This window comes from Eulemur rufifrons, chromosome 7, assembly GCF_041146395.1.
Source record: "Eulemur rufifrons isolate Redbay chromosome 7, OSU_ERuf_1, whole genome shotgun sequence".
In the NCBI taxonomy this organism is placed as follows: domain Eukaryota; kingdom Metazoa; phylum Chordata; class Mammalia; order Primates; family Lemuridae; genus Eulemur; species Eulemur rufifrons.
Window position 1 is genome coordinate 246,477,180 of NC_090989.1, and position 22,631 is coordinate 246,499,810.

General features: G+C 39.4%; 2 protein-coding genes across 3 annotated transcripts in view; one reads left to right on the forward strand and one right to left on the reverse strand.

Moving 5' to 3' along the window:
• The window catches only part of MOB3B (MOB kinase activator 3B), a 181,065-nt gene that overhangs the window by 147,786 nt on the left and 10,648 nt on the right, over positions 1-22,631 (reverse strand). The window lies entirely within an intron of this gene.
• Positions 1-22,631, forward strand: part of IFNK (interferon kappa) — a 28,720-nt gene that overhangs the window by 116 nt on the left and 5,973 nt on the right. The window lies entirely within an intron of this gene.

The following is a 22,631-nucleotide window of genomic DNA, read 5'->3' on the forward strand; positions in this document are numbered from 1 at the left end:
GGGTGCTGGAGCTACAAGCAGAAACACAGATTTTCCTTGCTGGAAATAGGTCCCTGAAAAGGGCAACATCATACCAGATAAGGAAAGAATCTATTTCTTTTGTCCAGCCAGGTATTAAAGCTCAATATCATACAAGTAATGTCCACTTAAACAAGAATACAGAGGCTAGATTCTCTGCACTCTCTATATAAATAAAGTCTAAACAGTCATGTAAGCTAAAAAAGAAAACTATTCAACTTGACTTTATGTTGTTTATGGAATCATTCGTATACACAATAAATGTTCTTTAAGGTGGTGAAACAAGACATCAGGACCAAAAGCACAGCTAATTGAAGCTCAAAAGAGGTAATGTGTCTCTTTTATCTACCACTGTGAAATGGCAGTGCAGGCAAACTTCTCAACCCACTGACCCACTTCCCCTCTGTGCAGCACATGCAAAGCATCACCTGGCTGGGCCTCAGGTTCAAGGTCTCTGTCCACATATAGAATTCCATGGCATTGCTTTAACACCTTCTGGTCTAATCCCCTTACTGCAGATGAGGAAACTAAGGCCCAGGCCTTCAGTGAGCAAACAGGAATAGAGAACCTACAATGCATCCGGTGAAGTTCTAGGCCCTGCGGAGATAAATGGGAACGAAACATAGTCCCTGTCCTAAAGTGCTCATGGTTTAGTGAGGGAGGTTTAGACACATACATATGCACACACATACTCACAATGAAATATTAAAAGTATTATCCTGAGCATTTGCAGAATTATGAGATTGCTCAAAGAGGTCTAACCAGCTTTCTTTTTTTTTTTTTTTTTTTTTTTTTTTTTTTGTTGAGACAGAGTCTCACTTTGTTGCCCAGGCTAGAGTGAGTGCCGTGGCGTCAGCTTAGCTCACAGCAACCTCAGACTCCTCGGCTTAAGCGATCCTACTGCCTCAGCCTCCCGAGTAGCTGGGACTACAGGCATGCGCCACTATGCCCGGCTAATTTTTTTTTTTCTATATAGATTTTTAGTTGTCCATATAATGTCTTTCTATTTTTAGTAGAGACGGGGTCTCGCTCAGGCTGGTCTCGAACTCCTGACCTTGAGCAATCCACCCGCCTCGGCCTCCCAGAGTGCTAGGATTACAGGCGTGAGCCACCGCGCCCGGCCCTAACCAGCTTTCTTAACTCTCATTCCAGTGCTCTTTTCACTGGACCTTGATGCCTTTGTTACCAATAAAATGTAACCATGTGAAACTAGAATCTTTTTTTTTTTTTTTGGAAACAGGGTCTCACTTTGTTGCGCAAGCATGAGGGCAGTGTCGTGCTCATAGCTCGCTGCAACCTCAGACTCCTGGGCTCAAGCGATCCTCCTGAGTAGCTGGGACTACAGGCATGCGCGATCACACCCAGCTAATTTTTCTATTTTGTGTAGAGACGGCGTCTCACTATGTTGTTCAGGCTGGTCTCAAACTCCTGACCTCAAGCAATTCTCCTGCCTTGGCCTCTCAAAGTACTAGAATTACAGGCTTGCGCCACCTCACCTGGCCTAGAATCATTTTTAATAAATGCCATCAGATGCCGTGGGCATGATGGGTGGCTCAAAGGGAGGCCAGAGGAAGACCAGGAAAGCATATTAGAAAGAGGACTATAACAACAACAACCACCAGAACAAAAGATTATTTATCCAAGCCCCAAAGAGCACATAATACAGCCTTTTTTTTTAATTCAGAAAATAATGTGTACCAGGGCACAGGAATATGATAACAGTGATAATAATGCAACAATGTTCCTAGTATTTATACTTTTAAAATCCTCTTTTATATATATTATTTCTTCACAAGAATAAGATAATTATACAGTGTGGACAAAATTAATATGCAATCCATAACTAACAAGAACAAGATACATTATTTATAACAGTTCATTTGGGGCTATCTCTGCTGTCAAACTATAAACCAGATACCTTCATGATGAGAAATTTGGCACCAGGTTCACATAAACCAGAAGGTTAGAAAAACAGAAAATTGAAGTGTAGTCATGCTGTTTATTAAGGAAGAAAATGTTTTCCTCACAAATGATGGGAAGCTTTGAAGTTGTGCAAGACAGCACAGCAATAGGCAAGGAGAAATGAGTACAGTGTACTATCAGAGCATTTTGGGCCCCACATTAATTTTGCCACAATAAGCCATATTTTCTCACCAAAAGAATGATCAAACTGCTTAGTTTTAGAGAATAGAAGAAACAACATATATAACTATTCTTTTTCCATATTCTAGATTAGAAAGATAATTCCTTAAAGATCAATAGAGACATGTTCATGGGTTCTATTAACAAGCACTTTTACCTGGTATCACCACCTTTCTAGGCACATCTCCTTAACGTCCAGTGTGAGATACTTAAACTGAAAATAGTTTTCTCACTTCCCCTGCTCAAATGGAGAATCCGCACAGTGAAGAAAGAGACATTTTGCAAATGAGATTTGAGAGTGGAGGGAGTGATATCCATGACATTTTAAGAGCAAACTGCGGGGTATTTTTTTGCAAAATTAAAAACCCTCTATATGTATGTATCTGTTTGTTCATATTTGCAAGAGGAAGGAGAAAGGTATGGGACAATACAAGCCAGTTTGCAGACACTGGTTACCACAGTAGGGTAGGGATGAAGAGGAATTAGGAGAGAGATTAACTTTTTCCTCATATATCTTCACAATGTTCACATTTGTTACAATGATCATACAATGTCGTACTTTTCTTTAATTGGATAGAAATAAATTAAACAGGAAAAACTTAACAAGAAAAATAAATCCTAAGAACAAAGATTAAAAGAAAAACATTTAAAAATTGATTCAACAAGCATTCCCTGAATAAAATATATTCCATAGCAAAGAAACAGGCTCAAGGTATCTAACACACAGTCTGCCAACCAAACGCTGCCGACATACCTCCCAAGGTGGAGTCTACCTGAAGGTTTTCAGAAAACTAGTTCATCTAATATCTGGCACCATAAATTGTCAGATCAATGGGATGAAACCATTTACCAAAACTGCACCTGGGAACTGGCAGCTGCCAGGCAGCATGCTAGCAGTTTTACAGCAATTATTAATTGTATCTGGAGAAGAAGGCAATTAACTCCAGTTTTGGAGCTGTTTGAGTTCAATGTACTAAATTTGTATCATGAAACTGACAGTTAAAAGAAAACCAAGTGTAAAGCAAGCTTTCAGAGATGTGTCTCTAATAGTTGGGAGTCTGTGGAGAGAGAAAAGCTTTAGAACCAAGCAGTCTGCATTTAAATTCTGGCTCACTTATTACTTGCTGCATGGCGTGGACATATCTCTTAACCTCTGTGAACTTCTGTTTTCTAATGTGCAAAATGGGGATAAGTATTCCTATCCTGCAAATTATAGAGAGAAATGAGTAAGATCTTATATCAAGCCACTTGGCAGCCACACCTGGCACGCAATAGGCACACAATAAAGGAGCTGTTATTACTAAATCATTCCAGTACTCATTGATCAAGAGTGGGCTCGCTCTGTTCACACTTTTAAGAACATCCATTTGTAACAGTGCCACCCCTACATTCCACATATGAGGACTTTTGATCATGTGACAAAAATCGGGATCCTGGGGATCTTGTTAAAATGCAGATTATGATTCAATAGGTCTGGATAGGTGTGAGATGCTGCATTTCTAACCAACTGCTGATGATGCTGATGCTGCTAGTCTGTGGGCTACAATGTGAGTGGCCAGGTTCTGGGGTAAAATAGCTATAAATTAAAATCAGATGAATGGAGCTGGGGGAGTAGGGAAGAACATTGAGGCAGGGTTGGCTACTCCATCCCTATACCTGCATACACTGAGGACACTTCCGTAGTAGCACGCCCGCACTGTGTTTGAATTCCCCTGTCTGGTCTACCAGGCTGGGAGCTCCTTGAGGGCAAGGAGCCCATCCTATGGCCCCAGTGGCTGCTGCACTCAATTCAGACACTCAGTTCAGGCTATGAGTCAATAAGTGAATGGAGGAATGGACCCATGAATGTGATGATGAATGAAATTCAGGGAATCTGCTATGGGAATTAATGTATTAAAGTCTAAATGGGCTCAAACTTCCTATTCCTTAATTACTAGGCTAACTTCATATATTGCTAATGTTGATGGTATTAAGTGCTTTATTGAGTTTGTTATTCAGGCAAAAGATTCATCAGGAAAGGTTAATCCTGGACAAGAGTTGTCATTACTATAACATAAAAAAGAAAGACCAGAACTCCCTTCTCCCCTTAAGGGAAGTCTCCTATCCTCAGGGAACAGTAACTACTGTTCCCAGCACATCAATGATACAACATCCCTTACAAAACAATCATGCTGGCAACATATTATTATAATTAGCATAAATTCTCTTCTAAGGCATGGAACAGCTTCATCCCTCTATGCTATTCCAGTTTATAGGTTTTCTAAGTAATTAAGGATCACTAAAACAAACAAGCAAAAAATCTTCATTGCATTTATGACAAAATACAGCAAGTTTTCCAACTGAGTTGTCACATCAGTGTCAACTTATACAACCAAGTCATATTGTTTTTACATCATTAATCTTACTGCAGGAATAAGTGGAGATTAAATTTTCCAAGTAAACTATAGCAAAATCTGGTTTTATTGCTAGGAGTTAGAAACCTGTTAAACTCAGAAGGACCGCTGAAAATGTTAAGTTTCATTAGACAACACTAGGAAGCACTTGTCCAAACTTGATCTATTTATATAGCTTTAATTTTTCTGATCAGAGCCTCAAGTTCTTTTCAATTGGTCAGTTCAGGGCCTGTCTTCCTATGGCTCTTCTGTTGTCATTTGAGACATCATACATACGGACAGTACAATATTCACTCCTAAACTGCGCCAGGCATGTTTAAAAGTTTAGTTCTACAGCCTACATCTTCAAAAATATGGGTGTGGATAACTGTGGATCATCTTCTCAATAGAATAATAGGACTCCAATAACTATGATGCATCCCATTTACAATAGGCGGGACTGTAATTAGGTGTGTTTCAAAATTTAGCTCTGGTTTAATCAAGTCACTCCAAGCAGTTCAGCATATAAGTCTTTGTCAGTAAAGGAATCCATCAGTCTGAACACTCCCTAGGTTTCTGGAGAACTTTAAAATCATTCATTAATTAATGCTTTCAGCACCCCTGTGGCCTCATTATGCTGTTGTTATTAAGTATTTGATTTTCTTGGTCCCAAGGGTTCTCAAAGCAAATACATGTTCTCCAGCAGACATTTATGCTTTCTTCCAGAAGAGTTGGTTTTCTATTCATGATCTAAAACAAATGTTAATTTAAATGATGGGTAAGATGGCCCACACGTTTTCTAAACATTTTCAAAGTTGGCAGCATTCCACTTTCCTGTTCCTATGCTCCAAGAAACCCCAGCAACTTATTAGTCTTCTTCATGGGGTAAAGATAACTAGACAAAATCATTCAGAGAAAATATTCCAAGCAGCTTCTCAGAGAGAAGTTCTAAGAAAAACTCCCTGTTCTGGGCTCTCATACAATGCCATGGGGAGTTTAATTCCTACAACCTTTGTGAAGGTCACTTTAAAGCCCAACTACCCTTTGACTCACAAATCAGTTCTGGGAATTTTTCCTTTTCTAAAAATCACAGATTTGTACAAAGCTTGAATGTGAAAGCTTATGAATGTCTTTATCACAACAATGTTTATCACTCAAATTTGGAAAAACCTAACTTTCCAAAGACCGTGGAATATCCATATAATGAAATTCTATATAGACATTTAAAAACCTTTGAAAAAATATTTAAAGATATGGAAAATTTATGATTTAGTATTATACATAAATAAGCAGATAATTAAGTAGCATATCTAGGATTAATTATCACAATTTCCTAAAACATACATACATATTTGATTGTAAAGAAATAAAATCAAAAGTTAACAATGTTAATTATCTCCGGAGAGGGTGATTTTAAATTTCTTCTTTATACTTTCCTGAATTTTTGTAGTTTTATATGTTCTACACTAAATGTGTATTACTTTGTAATTAGAACATAAAATGTTTTCCTCATTTTTTTCTCTTAACAGCACGAATATAGTTTGCGTACACATTGAACTAATTAATCATGACATTGTAGGAAATTAACGAAATTAAATAACAATGGGTAAACATAAAGTTAACTTACCATATAGATTTGGCTTTAACTTCTTGTATTTAAATAAATTCCTCCCAGCAGATTCTCTACCAACTAGCTCCAATTTCTACTAGCTGATTTTTTTTTCCTGAAGCAGTCCAGTGATTCTTAGTAAATCAAAATGAAATTCCAAGACAGACAAGGAAATGAAACGTGCAAAGGAAGCTGGCCTTGGTGCTATGCAGTGATGGAAACCATGACTATAAATAGATGGAGTGTTGGGCAGGAGGATAATGGGAGAGGGAATTGCTATTCAGATGACAGCTGCCAACTCCCCCTCCCAGGGCTGTCACTCCCCCGCTGCCACCCTCTTCTCCCGGCCTTGAGTCTCAGCCCACAGGAACGCTGTGGTGCATGTAGCCTCCATGGAGTTCTCACACTCCAAAAGCACAGAGGATAAAAGGCCACTCTGTGTTGAAAGCTTGTGCCTCATAGAGTAACAACAGTGCTAAAAGTGCTTAAAAATACGTTACTACTTTTCATATCAATCACAGCGTTTGCCAAGCTACTCTCCAATCTACTGGGAGGTACAAGGATGAGCATTGTTTAATTGGCTTTGGGCATCTTATGAGCTGTTTGAGACCTTTAATTAGAGGAGCTGTTGGAATAAGTGTGTGATGTGTGTATTAGGGAGGGGCGGGCTGGTTTTGCCCTGGTCTTGGTCATCCCTTTGCAAATACATCTTTGGACAAACTTAAAGGAAAGAAGAAAAGTTAGAACTCACTTCTTACTAAAAAAAAGTTCAAGGTAGCAGTACCCTAAGTTTTGTTCATGTACCTAATCTCTTTAAATACAAGTACCACTTAATAATGTCTAAATTGTTTTCTCAGTGCCAAAATTTTCTCATCTAGGCCAATAGAGAAAAGTCTGATTTGTAGTAATGGGGGTGTCATACTCAAACGCTTTTGTCAGGTAAAGAGGCCATTGCTGCTGGGCACATGGACTATTTAAAGCGGGCAGTTACTCAGCTCTAGTAGCAATCGCTATGTGGAGATAAAGACCTAATATTGCTGGATCTTCTGATTTTTCAACAGTAACTGGAAGTCTATATTTTTAAGTGAAATCTATGCATTTTTTACAGGTAGACAACTAAAAAGAAAAATCAATGCTTTTTATAAGCAGACAAAACATCTCTGTGGGCCAAAATAGGCCCATGGACTGCTGCTGGCTTACAACCTCTGATTCATAAAAAACAAGATCTTAACATAGAATTTTTAAAATGCATTTCACTAAATGTATCTGTATATGCATAAATTACCATCCAATAAATAGAGTAGAAAAGAATCATGAATTTAAATTCTAAACTGCCTGACCAATTTACCCTAATTAAACTCCTAAAATCACTTTGGATCTGTTTTCCTCCTTTAATTAAAATAAGAATAATGTACTAGAGTTTTACAATTCAAATATTTTACCCCAAAAGGCAAATGCATTTATTTTTGCACCTCAGAGCTACTGCTGATATATTTCTTTTATGTGTGAAATGACTGAGGAACAAAGACAAATCATGCATAAACCAGATGATGCGGCTGGAACCCAAAAGCCTGTCCCTTTATGATTCAACAATCAAATAAAAACCTTCTCTAAATCAACCCTTTAGGCTCATGAACCAAAGCATCATGTAAATGAATTACTTTTATAATAGTGCCAGTAAAATGAACTCAGGTTCTCATTTAAAACTCATGGAAAGGAAATGTGTCAGGTTAAGACATCTTTATCTATCTTTAACAAATGGAATATTAATCACATCTTATCCAATGTACATTGAAGATGAGTAACTCAAACATTCACAGGGCTGTCCAATTTAATGAAGAGTCTCAATTTCCTAGGACTGAAACTTTAATATTTATTAATTTGCTTTCCACACATGCCCATTTCTCATTAGATTGGCAACTTCTGATTTGTGAGGGAAATGAGTCATTCTGTGTAACTATCCCACCTTCTGAAGGACAAGTCAAAGCAGGAAATGAATGGCTTTTATTTTTCTGCATCAGTACAGGAAAACAGTATATTCTAATACTGAAGGATCTCAACTTTGGTACATCATTTTTTTCTACATATTGTTTGCAACTTTCAGAACCTCCTTATATATTAGTATAAATTAGAATTATAATTTTGTCATTAAGTTTTATGTTGAGATGATATATAATATACAGATATCACTAAATGTTTATGAACTTTTCATTTAAAATCACCTTTCAATTAATCTTACACATATTCTCAGGTTAGATTTCTGTTTTTCATACCTAACTTAACTGCATCTCATTAAATTCTGTGACATGTTTGACCAGACCTCAGAACTATTGAGAATGTGTAAGTAATGGTTAAATATTGCCATTAAAGTAAGTAATAGCAGAAACCAGAAATCCAGAATTGAAGTGCCTGATTCACTTTAATTGAGTCTGGTTCATCTTTAGTTTCTTTCTTTCTATGTCTCAAATTCCCTATACTGGGGGGAAAAGTAAAACAAAACTGTGACTTACAGCTATATAAGGTATCTTGTGAGAAATGCAAAATTCCTTTGCAAAGCTGCCTTATTGTGCTAGCTAAATTAGAGAAAGCACAGGTGTCCTCATTTAACAGCAAAACAAGTCATCATTTACAACTCCAACTACTGCAATAGGACCTTTAAAAAAGCATTATTTGTGAGATAGGAATCTATGTTGAACAATGTAATGTACTTCAGCAAGGGAAAGTCTGAGAATTGATAATATTAGGGCAGCCTTTTATTTGGTTGCTTGACAAAAAGAGAAATTGGTAGGCAAAAGGAACTTTAAAAATGACAGTTCAGAGAGTTATACCTATAGTCCTTGATGCTCTTTCAGGGAAAACACACCCTCAACAAAAAGGGCAAAGACTGGAATCTGGCCCTGCTTGTCCTTCCCTCTCCTGCCACCAATTCCGCTCTCTTATTTCTTCCACACACACTATCCCTCTCCCTACCAATCTGGTAGATCTCCAAAGTTTCCAATTATGATTTGCTAAGCATAGTGCTGCAAGCTCTACTTTCATACTTCACTGCCTGCCATCAGATCAAATGAGATAATGAGAGAATTCTCTATTCCAAACCCACAACCTTTGTATCTGCAAGTCCAGCCACATAGGACCTAGAACTCTCTAGGTAGTCATTGATCTGGGTCTCCTATACAATATCAAACCAGATCATACTTACTCTAATTCCAACTATCTCTTCCCTACCCAAATGTTTATTTTAGGATTTACTTTATCCTCCACCTTTCCCCTAAAGTTCAGGAACTAGACAGCTGCCTCTTTAACTTGTCATCATATGTTCAGCATTTTATCTCTGAGTAACTCAAAAAGTATAGCATATCCCACACTGGATTAAAGGTATGCATGGGAAAGAGTTTTAAAAAAATGAAAATAAACACCCTTCAGCCAACTGAGGTCTGTTATGTGCAGACTCTACTCCAGAGGTGGCCAAATACATGCCAGGTGTCTCACTTCTCCCCAGGTGCACAGCCAGAGCGGCCATCAGCCAATCAGAGAGAGGCTTTCTCTGGCTTCAGAATCATTCTTAACACAGCCTCTCTAGGCAGCCACTGCTGAAGGGTCAGACTTGGTTCTCCAGATGAAAAGCTTTTGCCATGTGGCCTCCAAACCCTCAATCCAGCAGGATGCCAAAACTAAATTCCTACAGATGGGAGCATCTTCCTTCCTCCATCTTTAGTCTCTTTAGTCTTTCTAAAGAGACTATCACGAGGAAGTAGGCACAAATCTCTTTTTATCTACTATTTAGCTTAACCGTTAAGACCAGCAATTCTAAAACATGCTGTCAGCCCTGTGTGACAAAGTCCTCTATTATCCTGTTCATCTCCCTGCTGAATTCTTAGCAACCTCCCTCAGAGATCTGTGGACTTTTTTTTGGTGGTGTAGGGTTGGGGGTAGTTTCTCAAAGCCATAAATGTGAGTCATTTCAGAGATGCGAGGAGCTGACCCCATTCGCTCCCAATTCAGTGAAGTGGGAGTGGCCTCCAGCATCTAATTCTTTACGAATAAAGAGCCAGGGGCGATTAAACTGGAGAGACAACGCGATATATACCACATACCTGTGGGGTGTAAGAACCACAAGGAAAAAGGAAAGCGGGGAGTTGAAAAAGTTTTATCTTGCCTGTGCAAGGTACCTAAATTTTACCAGAGGAAAAATTGGCCACAAATGTCAGATCTAGTAACTTTTTATTTCAAGTTCTTGTCATTTTCCCCATCTGCTCTAATCCAGAGCTCACATGCCCTAAAGGGTAAGACCAAGTAACGGGGCCTTCACCTTCTCTCAATTTAACAAGCTGCCAAAATAAAATGAAAACCAAAGTGGAAGCCGATCCCAGCCGCAGGCTGCTGGGCAGAGGAGGCTGCCACTGTGGCCTAGAAGGCGGCCCTGCCTTCTCCCTGCAGCAGTCCTTGCCTTCCTCGGCTCAGCAGCCTGAGTCAGCTATCCTGTGCTCCTGCCTCCTCTTCCTGCTTACTTTGCCCCAGATTCTGATTTGAGCCTTGCTAGAAATACTGATCAGCCTTCTGTAAAGTTCAGCTGTCTGGTGGCACCAGAATCATACAATAATCTGTATAGTGGACCCTGTAATGTGCCACCCAGATTCCTTTAAACAGATGTTTTTCTCCCAGTTGTTGGGAATGTTAGAGGCTGACACTTCTCAGCTAAGCACCTCTCAAGGAAGCATCCTTGGCTGGAGAGTCTGTCGGGGACTGGTCTGGTCACCGCACACACCTGGGCAGTGTACACAGAGCTAGAGTGATGCTTGGCCCCTGGCTCTTGGGGAGATGGAGGAAGGACAGCAAGAAAGCAGGACCCTTCCTCCTCTCTTGGGGAGATGGAGGAAGGACAGCAAGAAAGCAGGACCCTTTCTCCTCTCTTGGGGAGATGGAGGAAGGACAGCAAGAAAGCAGGACCCTCTGGCCAGAGGATGGTAATGACAGGCCTTCTCCTTGACTGTCACAAGTCTTGAAAAGGGATCAGGGGCTTAGAAGGGTCCTACGAGTGTGTTAATTCATCCACCTTCAAATCAGGAAAAGTGGGACCAATATCAAACCTCAAACCCCATCTATCAGTTTCCTCTCCCTTCTGTAACAAATTACCACACACTTAGTGGCTTCAAGCAACACAAATTTATCTTACTGTGCGGAGGTCGGGAGTCTACAGTGGGTGGCAGGGCTGTGTTTCTGCTGGGGGGTCCGGGGGGGGAGAATCCATTTTCTTGCCTTTTCTAGCTCCCTGAGGCTGCCTGCACGCATTCCTTGCCTTGTGGCCCTGCATCCCTCCGACTTCTGCTTCTGTCACTGCATCTGCTCAGGCTCTCACCCGCCTGCCTCCCTCTCAGAAGGACCCTGTGATGACCTTGGGCCCATCATGATAATCCAGGGTAATCACCCATCTCCACATCTTTAACATAATCATAGATACAAAATACCTTTTGACATGTAAGGCAACGTATTTATAGGGTTTGTGGATTAGAATGTGGACATCTTTGGGGAGGGCCATTATTTTATCTACCACGCTCTATCATGTTTTTCCAAATCAATGGTGTTCTCAAGGGCAGTGTCCTGCATTTGGCTGTAGGAATAATAAAGCTGCCTGCAAACACCTATGTATATGCGTAGGCCCCCTTAGGAAAGGGAAAGAATGAAGGAATGATTTAGTCTGGTGTTTCTGACCTTAAATTAGCTTTTCCCAAAGGGCTGCTCCCTAGATTAGATACATACTACATTAAAAAGTATCACTTTCCAATAAGTGTGGGAAGTACTGCATTTACATTCTCCTTGGACACTCACAATGCATATTAGTACAACAACAGTCCTGAGATATCCTGCAGTAAAGAAATCTCTGGCTGCTTGCTTAACTCTGAGTTTTCTAAATTTATTTTCACATAATATTTCACAGAACACTTTGGGAAAGCTGCATTAGGTTATATTCCAACTCTGGCCAATGCCATATAAACAACTCTGCAGGAAGCCTTCAGACTTCTCAGGCTCCTCCTGAGACCCTAAACCATGAAACTCTCCTGCCAACACCAGTCCTATTAATGTCTTAGACAGAGCTTGCACCAGCCCTCAGGTGCACTTTGGCAAAACCGGAAACTGCCTATTGACTCACATGGTGCAAAGTATATGAAGTGACACATTTTTCAGGTGTCTCAGTTCTGCCTGGAGACTCATTTCCTGGAGAGCCATTTATTTTCTCTCTTCCTTCTTCTTGACTCTAGCTCTCAAAACTAAACAAACAAACAAACAAAATGACCAGGAAATAATATGTCACCAAATACACTCATAGGCTTTTATCTGCTCTCTTTCCCATCAAATCAAATACTTGGGATTGGGATTTGATTTGTGCCAGATTGCCACATGAGAACTAAAACATTTTCTTCATTCAGCAAATGGGCTCCTACTATCAAAACAGAGAAGAGCTCACACATTGCCTTATTGTTGGTGTGTTCCCAGCTGCAGCCCTGGATCACTGCTGGGGAGGGATGTTTGACTCATCGCAGTCTTTCTCAGGAATCCCTGCAAGTCTTCGAGGAACCATGGCATCTCAACCAGAAGGAAAATTAGAGATTACTCATTTAATTTTCTTCTGGCATCCTGAAATCTTCCTTCAATATTTCTTCATTAAGAGGCTCTTCATTCATGTTTCACACATTTTACAACCATCATCTACCTTTCCACTACTATTCACTTGAACAAATCCTCTGTCCAAGAGGACCAGGTAACTTGCCAAGCCCGCACACCAGGCTATGAGCCTCTTCCCTGTGTCTAAAATGCCTCCTCTCATCCACACACATTTTTCATCATAATAATAGCCAATATGTATTGTATGTGCCCATATTCCATATGGTCAGCACTATGCCAGTCCCTTTAATGATGTCCCTTATTTAATCTTGACTCCAGTCCTATGACATAATGTTGCTACTCTATAGACAAACAAAATCATTTACAGAGTTTTACTGTATTTACTGATACCATTTACTGTGTGCCACATTTAAGACATTGTGCTAAGTGCTTTGCATTTTTATCATCACGTCTATGAGTAGATGTTGTGATTCCTCTTTTGCAGATAAAGAAATGGAAGTTTCCATACGGTGAGAAATCACCCATGGTCACACAGCTAGTAAGAGGCAGAGCTGGGATCCCAACCCATGAATACCTTACATTCATCCTTTATCCTTCCTTCTTATTTTCTTCCCAGCCAGTGGGCTCTTCTGTGTATCTCTGAATTCACAGAGCACTTATTCATCATCCCACTCTTGTTACTTGTCATATTCTGCACAGTGGTTACTTTTTCTTCACTGGGCATCTCTTATACTATCTTGTATCCCTTAGCATGTTGCTCACAGCATACTCTCTATAAACGTAAACTAGTCTAGAACAAATCTTCTCACAGCAACCAGGACTGGTGTGAAAATCTCTTTTTGATGAAAGGTTTCTAGGTCTCAGCCAATTTCTTGGTTATTTTAGGAAACAGCTATACGATGTTAATGAGTGGGAATTAAACTAAATAATTTTTCCCTTGATGTGTCTTTTAACAGCTACCGTAAGAGAGAGCGACTTAAGCCGAGTCTTCTTAGATATATTGGTGAGGCCAAGGTTGAAAGAATCTCTACGAGTCAGAGTTGCATCTCCAACATCTAGCAAAGTGCCTAGCACAAAGTAGGTGCTCAAAAAAAATGCCTTTTGAATAATGATCTGTTATAAGCAAAATCATTTATTATAGACTGAGCATTTAGAAACAATAATCTCTTCACTTCTGAACTGATTCTTAGAAATCATTCACCTAGAAGGTTTAAGTTCTTCAAGCAATCAAAGCTGATGATGTTAATAACATGATTTTTCTTTTGAGATGTATTTGGTAAACTGATGAGTTTGTTTTTAAAGAATTCAAAGTTAGCTGTTAAGTCAGGAGTTAAGAAGAGACAGAGAATTATTAAGGAGCTCCAACCAAGAGCCCTGCACCATTTTGGGGGACCAGAGGAATACACTTGGGAAATATGACTTTCTCTGTAATATTAATATATACTCAGGAAATTCAAATCCTGTGAACAAGTTCCTAAAGAAACTGTTTCACTGATATCATAAATACCTTTTAGCTAAAGCACACTGTCTTTTGCCTGAGTCTCTTGAACTCTCACTACTAGATGTTGATGTTCTACAAACAACAAATCATAAGATCTGAACTGAAAAGGTTTTTCAAAGTATCACATTAAAAAACACAAGGCTCATTCAGAACCTTTTCATCCACTCAGCCATCAGGGGCTTCTCCAGGGGCTGAGGAAATCCACGTGCAGGGACTTCCCAAAAAGTCCTGGCAGGATTTGGGGGACAATGTAGGGGTAGGGACTCTGGGAACACATCTGAGGCACTTCTAGAAAAATAAAATCATAGAAGGACCTATATCATCAAATGGAAGAAATCAAAACTCTTATTTTTTCATTTTGAAGGCTATTTTTCTAAAACTAAGTAAAGTACATTAAAGTATATTAAAATATTAACCCATACAAAAAACAATGAGGGAGATACGGTATCAGGTCCCCCTTATAAACGCAAATAGGAAATCAGATGGAGTCCCAGTTGGGAAGGCTGAAAAACTATGCTAAGTTTTGCCCCCAGACAGCTCTTTGTAAACAGAGGAACAACATTAATGTGGATGCTTCAAACAATACAGCAAATCACCTGGTCTAAATATATGAAGAAAATGGGGCCCACTGAGGCTGATTCCCAAGGTCAGACATTTCATTAAAACAGAACCAAGGTCTCCTAAAACTCTAATCTTTCCACTACTCCAGGGAAAACAAACAGTTTTCAGTTCTAGATGATCTGTAGTAGATGGTGGCTGTTACCTGGAGAAAGCCAGGTCTGGGCTTAGCGAGACTGAATGCTGTGATCAGGAAGTGATGTCTGTGCTGGCATTGAGACGAGAGTGGTAATACACGAGCTATGGATCTGCATCTCTCCAGAATACCATGCTACACAATCTAAGTCTACAGAAAAGCCATCAAGATTGTAGAGTGACTAACTCAAATGTTTTCAGTTTTCCTAATGCTCATTATTCACATAAGAAATAAATTTATTCATCTAATAAAATATATAAACATATTTTATTTATATAAGTATATAAATATATTAAGAGAGAGTGTGAGTTTCAGTTTTAATGCCGAGCCTTAGTATCAACATATATTTGCTACAGGAAGGAAGGGAGGGAAAGAAGAAATGAGAAAGGGAGGGACAAAGGGAAGGAGGCAGGGAGAGAAGGAAGGAAGAGGGTGGGAGGGATGGATGGAGGAGGGAAGGAAGTTCCTCAAATACTTAGAGTCCCCCAAATTTAAAGAAACATCAAATGAAGTTATCAGCCCAAGAAATTTATGTAACACCCTTTAGTGACAACATGTACTTTATTAACAACTTAATTTTCCGTTCAATGGGATTTTAACCCATCTTCTGAAAAGAATAAACTTTACAATTTTGAGTGACTCATTTGATGAAAGCAAGAAGTTTATGTGGCAATAGAAAAGAGCAAGGGGAAGAAAACAAAAACAAAGGAGAGGGCAAAAGTCATCTTACAATAAAAAAGATAGGAGTTTTCTACACTTCTCTTTTGTTTAAACCAAAGAAAACACTGAGATTCTGATGTGATCATTGTTGCTGCTTATGTTGCCTAAGCAAAACAGTAATTTTATAATCCTGCATTGATAATGTTCCACCTGAATTTGGATATTTGTTTTCTTCTTCTACCATTATCTTATTTGTATGCTCTATTGAAATCAGTGATTCACAAAGTATGCTCCCCAAAACACTAGTTCCTCAGGACATTAAAAGTATGATTTTTTTTTAAGTACATGGTCAACTAAGCTTGTTATATCATGGGTTAAATTTAACAGTATATCACTGCAAGATTTTAGAGGTTTCTCATATATTAGCATACACTGTGAGTCTAGATTAAACATATAAGGTTTTCTAAACTTCTTTAATCACAAAATCCTTCTTCTGTGGAGTTTCTGGCAAAATGAGTGTTTCTTGGAACCAACATCGAGAAAACAGACTTGAACACTTCTGTACCTCAAGATGCTATGTGGAAAATCGTTCCATCCCCTCTTTTAATTACATGATGCTTCTGGTCCTGCCCACAGCCCGTCCCTGTGGCAGGACACGCCAAGTTCCACAGGGCACGGGCCCCTGGGATGCTTCTCCAAGTCTGCTGCTGCGTGGAGACCTCGGCAGGCCCCGGCTCTTCTCTCTTCTCACAGAGACAGCAGCGCCTTTTCCTCCCTTAGCCACAGAAGCCAGAAATGAATTCCAGCCACACCCTGGAATTATATTTGCCTGGTCCCCCATGTCAGGTCAACTGCAGGGACTCATTAACAGCCTCCAGCGTCTAACCTGACCACATGGACAGCAAAAGGATCTCACTCTCCACAGGCAGAAAAAGGAGCCCATGTGTGTTTAACTCATTTGGTCTGAAGCCAGCAGTCTCTAAAAGTCTTTCTTGAAAAAGCTATTTTTGAGAGGTTAGGGTTGTGATATTATTAGGTGACAAATTTTCTTCTTTATTTGGGAAAAAAAACAAAAAAGAAAAATATGATATACTCAAGACACCTATTTTATACTTAAACAACAGTTTAACAAAAAATCAGGCAGACTTTAGCTCTGTGTGAACTTTGCCAAGTTATATAACTTTTTGCAGCCTTGGTTCTTCAACTGTAAAATGGGGATAAAACTATTCACCCTGCGGCATTCTTTTGGTGGTAAAGTGAAATAATACATGCCCTAGTATCACTATGCTTGATGCCTGGTTAGTGCCTGTGCAGTATTATTTGAGGATGATACTGCAGGATCTTCTCCTACATGTCGGCCCCCATGGGAAATAAGCACCACGGGTTCTATTTTTTAAGAAAGCAAATGACAGTACCTTTCTAGCCAAAACAGATTTCTTGTAAGGAAAGTATGCTTAGATAGCAAATGAATCATCTTCTTATTTGTATAGCCTTGAAAAAATATTTAAGTCTTTTATTTCAACAGTACTTCTTTTCCTACTTTTTAGAAAAGAAAACAGACCCAGTAGAAAGCTGCCTATGGCTGACAACTTCAATTCTCTCCAAAGGGATTTTTAAAATTCTTTATTGGGCATCTACAATGTGTCCCATCAAACCAGCCCAAATCCCTGTGCCATCTCATACCAGTGCCAATGCATTTTGATTGCTAGACTGTTTTTCCAAATGGATCAGAAGCACAGCAGAGATGGGCTAACTGTTCACCAAACCATCCCCTCTCCTTCCTGGGCATGTGACTATATTTCCTGGCATCCCTTGCACTTAGCTGCGACTATGTGATGAAGTTCCAGCCAATGTGATATGACTGGAAATGATGTGTGCCCCTCTGGGCCTAGCCCATATAATTTTCCCACACACTATGCCATGCTTTTACCCTTTTGCCCCAGCTTGATGAAGATAAGCCCTGCAACCTTGGAAGCCACATGGACGATGGCAGAGCCACAAGAGGGGAAAGTATCTGTGTCCTTGGTCACTGCTTGCAAGAGAGCCAATTGCACCTCAAGTATCCTGCTCCAAACTTTACATGAGTGAGAAATGTTTCTATCATATTTGGGCCATCCTACAACTTTGGGTGTGTTTTTTACAGTAGCTGGTATCTGGAGCACTGGAAGTCCTGAGAGTTTTACAGATCATTATGAGATTATTTGTAAAAATAATGAATCTAATCCTTGTGTGCCAAATCAGACACTAGCTCATAAAATAATCAAAAAGTAAGATATCATTGTAGACTAAGTTCTACTCTAGGTAAACCATCAGAAGTGCCAAAAGTTTAAGAAAAATATTGCTCAAAACCTTGAAATATAGAAAATCCATTTCACTTCTTTAATTTTTCCATGACACAAGAAAGGTTGCCCTTGCTTAACTTCAGTGACAGGAACATTTTGATCCAACCATATGAAACACTACTGTTTCATGGGACCATACATTGTGTCAGGGCATTAGTATAGACAGACATTTCTGAGAATTAGATATTTATGAGGTTTTTTTTAAAAAACAAATTGTAGAGAATTGGCATTGTCAGCTCCAGGCTCTCCTCTATATTTAGTAAATAATAGATTAGGATCATGTTCTTAACTTCATAATTATATGATTATACTCCATTATGATTTGACTACAGATAATTATCTATGGTTTAAATTGATCATGAAACATATTATTTTATTTAAATGTCAGAATGTACAGGAATCTGCATTTATTCTGTGTACACATAGGAAATACACCAAGGAATACTCTCAGAAATTTAAGCCTCAAGCCAAACCTGAGAAGTTTAAGCCTCAACTCCAACCTAAGATCAATTAAGTAAATAATTAATATTTATATCATTGTCTAAAGTGTAAGGGACCTAACCTAGTTTAAGGCCATTCAGTTAAAGATTTAATGCCAAATGGGAATCCTTACTGGTTATCAAAAAACAATCATGGTAATATAGTAAAGACCTTATAAGCAAATGGATTATCAATGGCACTTCTAGAAAACTGCCTTGGTGATCCCAGATGTTAGCCTGGACCCAAATACATCCTAAGTAACCTCCTAATAACACGTCGCCAACCAGTCCTATTCTTTCCATCTCCACTGCTCCCACCTTTGCTTGGCTACCACAACTCTCCCCTGGCCTCCCTGCTTCCACTTTTGCCCCCTCTCCAAACTTTCTCCCCACAAGGTCCCCAAAGAGGTCTCTTTAAAGCATATGTCATCATACTACTCTCTTGCTCAAAACTCTTTCACATGTTTTCATTGGTCTTAGAATAAAATTGGAACTCCATCATAGCCTGCTATGCCCTACCCTGTCCCAACATATCCTAGTACCAACATCTCCATTCCCTTCACTCCATCCCAACTAATCTCTTTCGTGTCCCTTAAATATCCCAAGCTCTTTCTGTCAAGGCCTGTGAACTTGCTGTTCTCTCTGCCCGAAATTTCTCCCTCAGGCTCTTCACAGGGCTCACTGCTCTTCACCCTTCAGGTCTCACTTCACCCATCACCTCTCCCAGTTACTCTTTTGCCCTGTTTACTGCCTTCATGGCACTTATAAAACCCTGTAATTTTTTATATTTATTGTCAGAAAACCTGGATACTCTATGAGGACTTAGTTTTGTTGTGGCTTTATCTTTTGGATTTTGTGAATATTTTAACAGATCATATTATCTCTTTGCTTGTAGAACGCCCAGGGACAGATTTGCAACCCTCTGCGATATTGACACTGGACATCATCACATGCATTCTTATGTCCTAACTGTACCTCTGACTTCATCTCATTTTCCCTCAATTCTGATTTCTTTAACTACCCGTTATTCACTTGTAGCATATATATTTCTGTAAGCTGTTTCGAATCATTTGGTGAATGAAATAGACTATTAATGCATAGATACACACCATGGATTTTACACCAAACCCTTTACCACCTTAGTCCTATAAAAGACAATGTGGCTTCAGATAGAGCTGGGTGTGAATCCCCATTCTGTGGATTTCTAGCTCTATGACCTTGGGTAAGTTGTTCAATAGTTCTAGGCTTCCATTTCCTCCTCTTTAAAATTGAGGATAATAACATCTACATTTCATAGTAACTGTGAGAATTAAACAGAATATATGTAAAGTGTTGGCACTTAGTAATTGTCAAATAAAAAGTATCTTTTATTATAATCAATAACTATATAGATTGTTACCAAAGAACATGTAAAGACAATGTCTGGCTGATCATGTTGACACACTTATGAGTACTGAGACTAATATTAGCTACTCATACAGCACATTCTCTCTAACAAAGACCTATGGTTACACAGTTACTTCCATGTTAGCTCAATGTCTCCAAGCCATTCTTTCCAACATGCTAGAGATGGTGCAAGATCCTATGACCACTAAGGTTCCCAGCATCATATCCCCTGTCATGGATTGAACTGTGTCTTCTCAAAAGATATATTGAAATCCTAACCCCCCAGTATCTATAATGTGACCTTATTTGAAAAAAGGGTCTTTGCACATGTAACCAAGTTAAGATAGGTCATACCGGATTAAGGTAGGTATTAAATTCAATGAGTAGTGTCCTTATAAGAAGGCCATGTGAAGGGACACACAGATACATGGAGAAAGCCATGTAACTATGGAGGCAGAGATGACACATCTAGGAACCAAGGAACACCAAGGATTGCCAGCAAGCACCAGAGGCTAGAGGAGGCAAGGAAAGACTCTTGCTTAGAGGGTTTGGAGGGAACATGACCCTGATGACACTTTGATTTTGGACTTTTATATACCAGAACTATGAGAGAATAAATTTCCATTGTTTAAAACCATCCAGTTTGTGGTGATTTGTTATAGCAATCCTAGGAAACTAATATGTACCCCAACTCCCACCTGGAAGAAGTAAAGTAACTAAGCCAACTTTCAGTCCAGTTGACATCTGCCAAGGACTCCACAGATACATGCCTGGCAATAAGATGTGTTTCATGGGAGGCATACAAACAATAGCCCATAGAGTTTGACCTTAGCCTTTATTGAATTAATTCCCCTCTCTGAGCTTCATGTATCACATCAGTAAGATGGCCTTAGGTCTACATCAACAACGGCAAAGGGAGCTGAGTTTGGAAGGGCTGCATTAGAGTGTTGTGTTGAGGAGAATTCTGCGGAGTCATCTGGGCAAAGAGACAGAGACAGATCAAACAATCAGAATACTCCATCCTTATCCTTCTCATGCCTCTCTGACCATCCTCTTCAGTTTCCTTTTCTGATGCTCACTCTTTAAACACAAGGGATTCTTAGGGTTCTGACACTGGCCCACTTCTTTTCATACCCTATAAATTTTCCCTATACAGACCCACTGATTGTTACAGTCTTAGCACCTACAGCTTCTGCTGATACTTTCAAATCTCTCTCTCCCATCTACATTCATCTCCTGTCCTAGTCTAGACCCATATATCCAACTGCTGGATAGACATCTCTACTTGGCTATCCCATAGACAATCCAAAGAAACTTGTCTATAACAGAATTCACCAGTTGTTCCCCTAAATCTGCTCCTCCTCCCACCTGCTATCTCTCGGTTAGTGGCACAACCGTATACCCAGCTAGAAAACTGACCTCATCCCTAGTCTATTTTCTTTCTCACCCCCTCCTACTCCAAATTAATTGCTAAGACTTGCCAGTCTTATCTCCTAAGTAATTCCCTTTTTCTCCATACCTGCTATCACTGTTCTAATTCAAACTCTCATCAGCTGTCGCCTTTTAAGACTCAGCTCAGATGTCACTGCCTCCAGGAACCTACATTTGTCTAGTCTGCCCTTGTCTTCTGGGAATTTAGCATTGTGTCTAACACAGTAGGCAACAAATGATGATGATGACGATGACAATTATCATTTATTGACCACATATTATGTACAGGGCACTGTTCTCAGCACTTTACATCTCCACAATCACCCTTTGGGGTAGGTACTCTTATTATCTCTATTTACAGATAAAGCACAAAAACTTAGATTTGCTCAAAGTGACACAGTTCTTTCAAGATGTAAAGTTGTTGAATTGATCTGATATTCAATTTAAATTAAAATATACCTATAAGGTAAAATACTGAAACACATTATCTATTCACTCAATAAATATTTAAAGAGTGTATGCTATGCGCTAGGCACTAGGGATACAACAGAGGAAAAAAAAAGTAAAAAAATACATAAATAAATTAATTTCAGATATGGGGGAAAGTCTAGCATCTCTCAGGAAACCCATTCCAAATCACTTCTCAGGCCACCTGGGGGAAAAGGTATTGTCAGGAAGAAAGAAGACCCCTCTCCACTCTTTCTGGTTCTAGTAGATAATTCCCAGACACAACCCCCACCCCCAGACATTGCTCAGATACTAAGGAAATCCTAAAACTTGCAGCATATGAGTCCTTTGCCAGCCTAAGAAAAGCTCACTTAAATTTTTCCATAATAGTGCCTTTCTTTGTTCTTCATAAATGTCAAGAAACCTTATGACTGCATGCAAGCTGATAGTAATTAAAAGAAGACACTGCCCTCTTCTTTGCAACACCAACTCCTTTTTAAATATTTATCCAAGACAAGGGTACGTTTCTGCCCATCACCCACTCCACTCTTGTTGTTTCTTGCTGACTACAGGCACTCTTGGATGTAGTCTGGGAGGAAATCCACAGCTACTCAGTGGGTAAAGGGAAGGCTTATTCAGGTAGTGACATCCATCATTCAGCCCTGCCATCTGAAATTCTTACTACCGCCCCAGAAGTAAAAGTTCCATTAGGGCTCAAAAGGACAAAGGGATATCAACAGGAGAATGAGGACGTGGATGGAGGCTGTTCTGGCAATCCGAAAACACAGAGTAGGTTTCACTGAGGGTGCATATTTATTTACTTAAATACTTAACAGGGTGCTGCTACCTTTCTTTTTGTCAGGGATCAT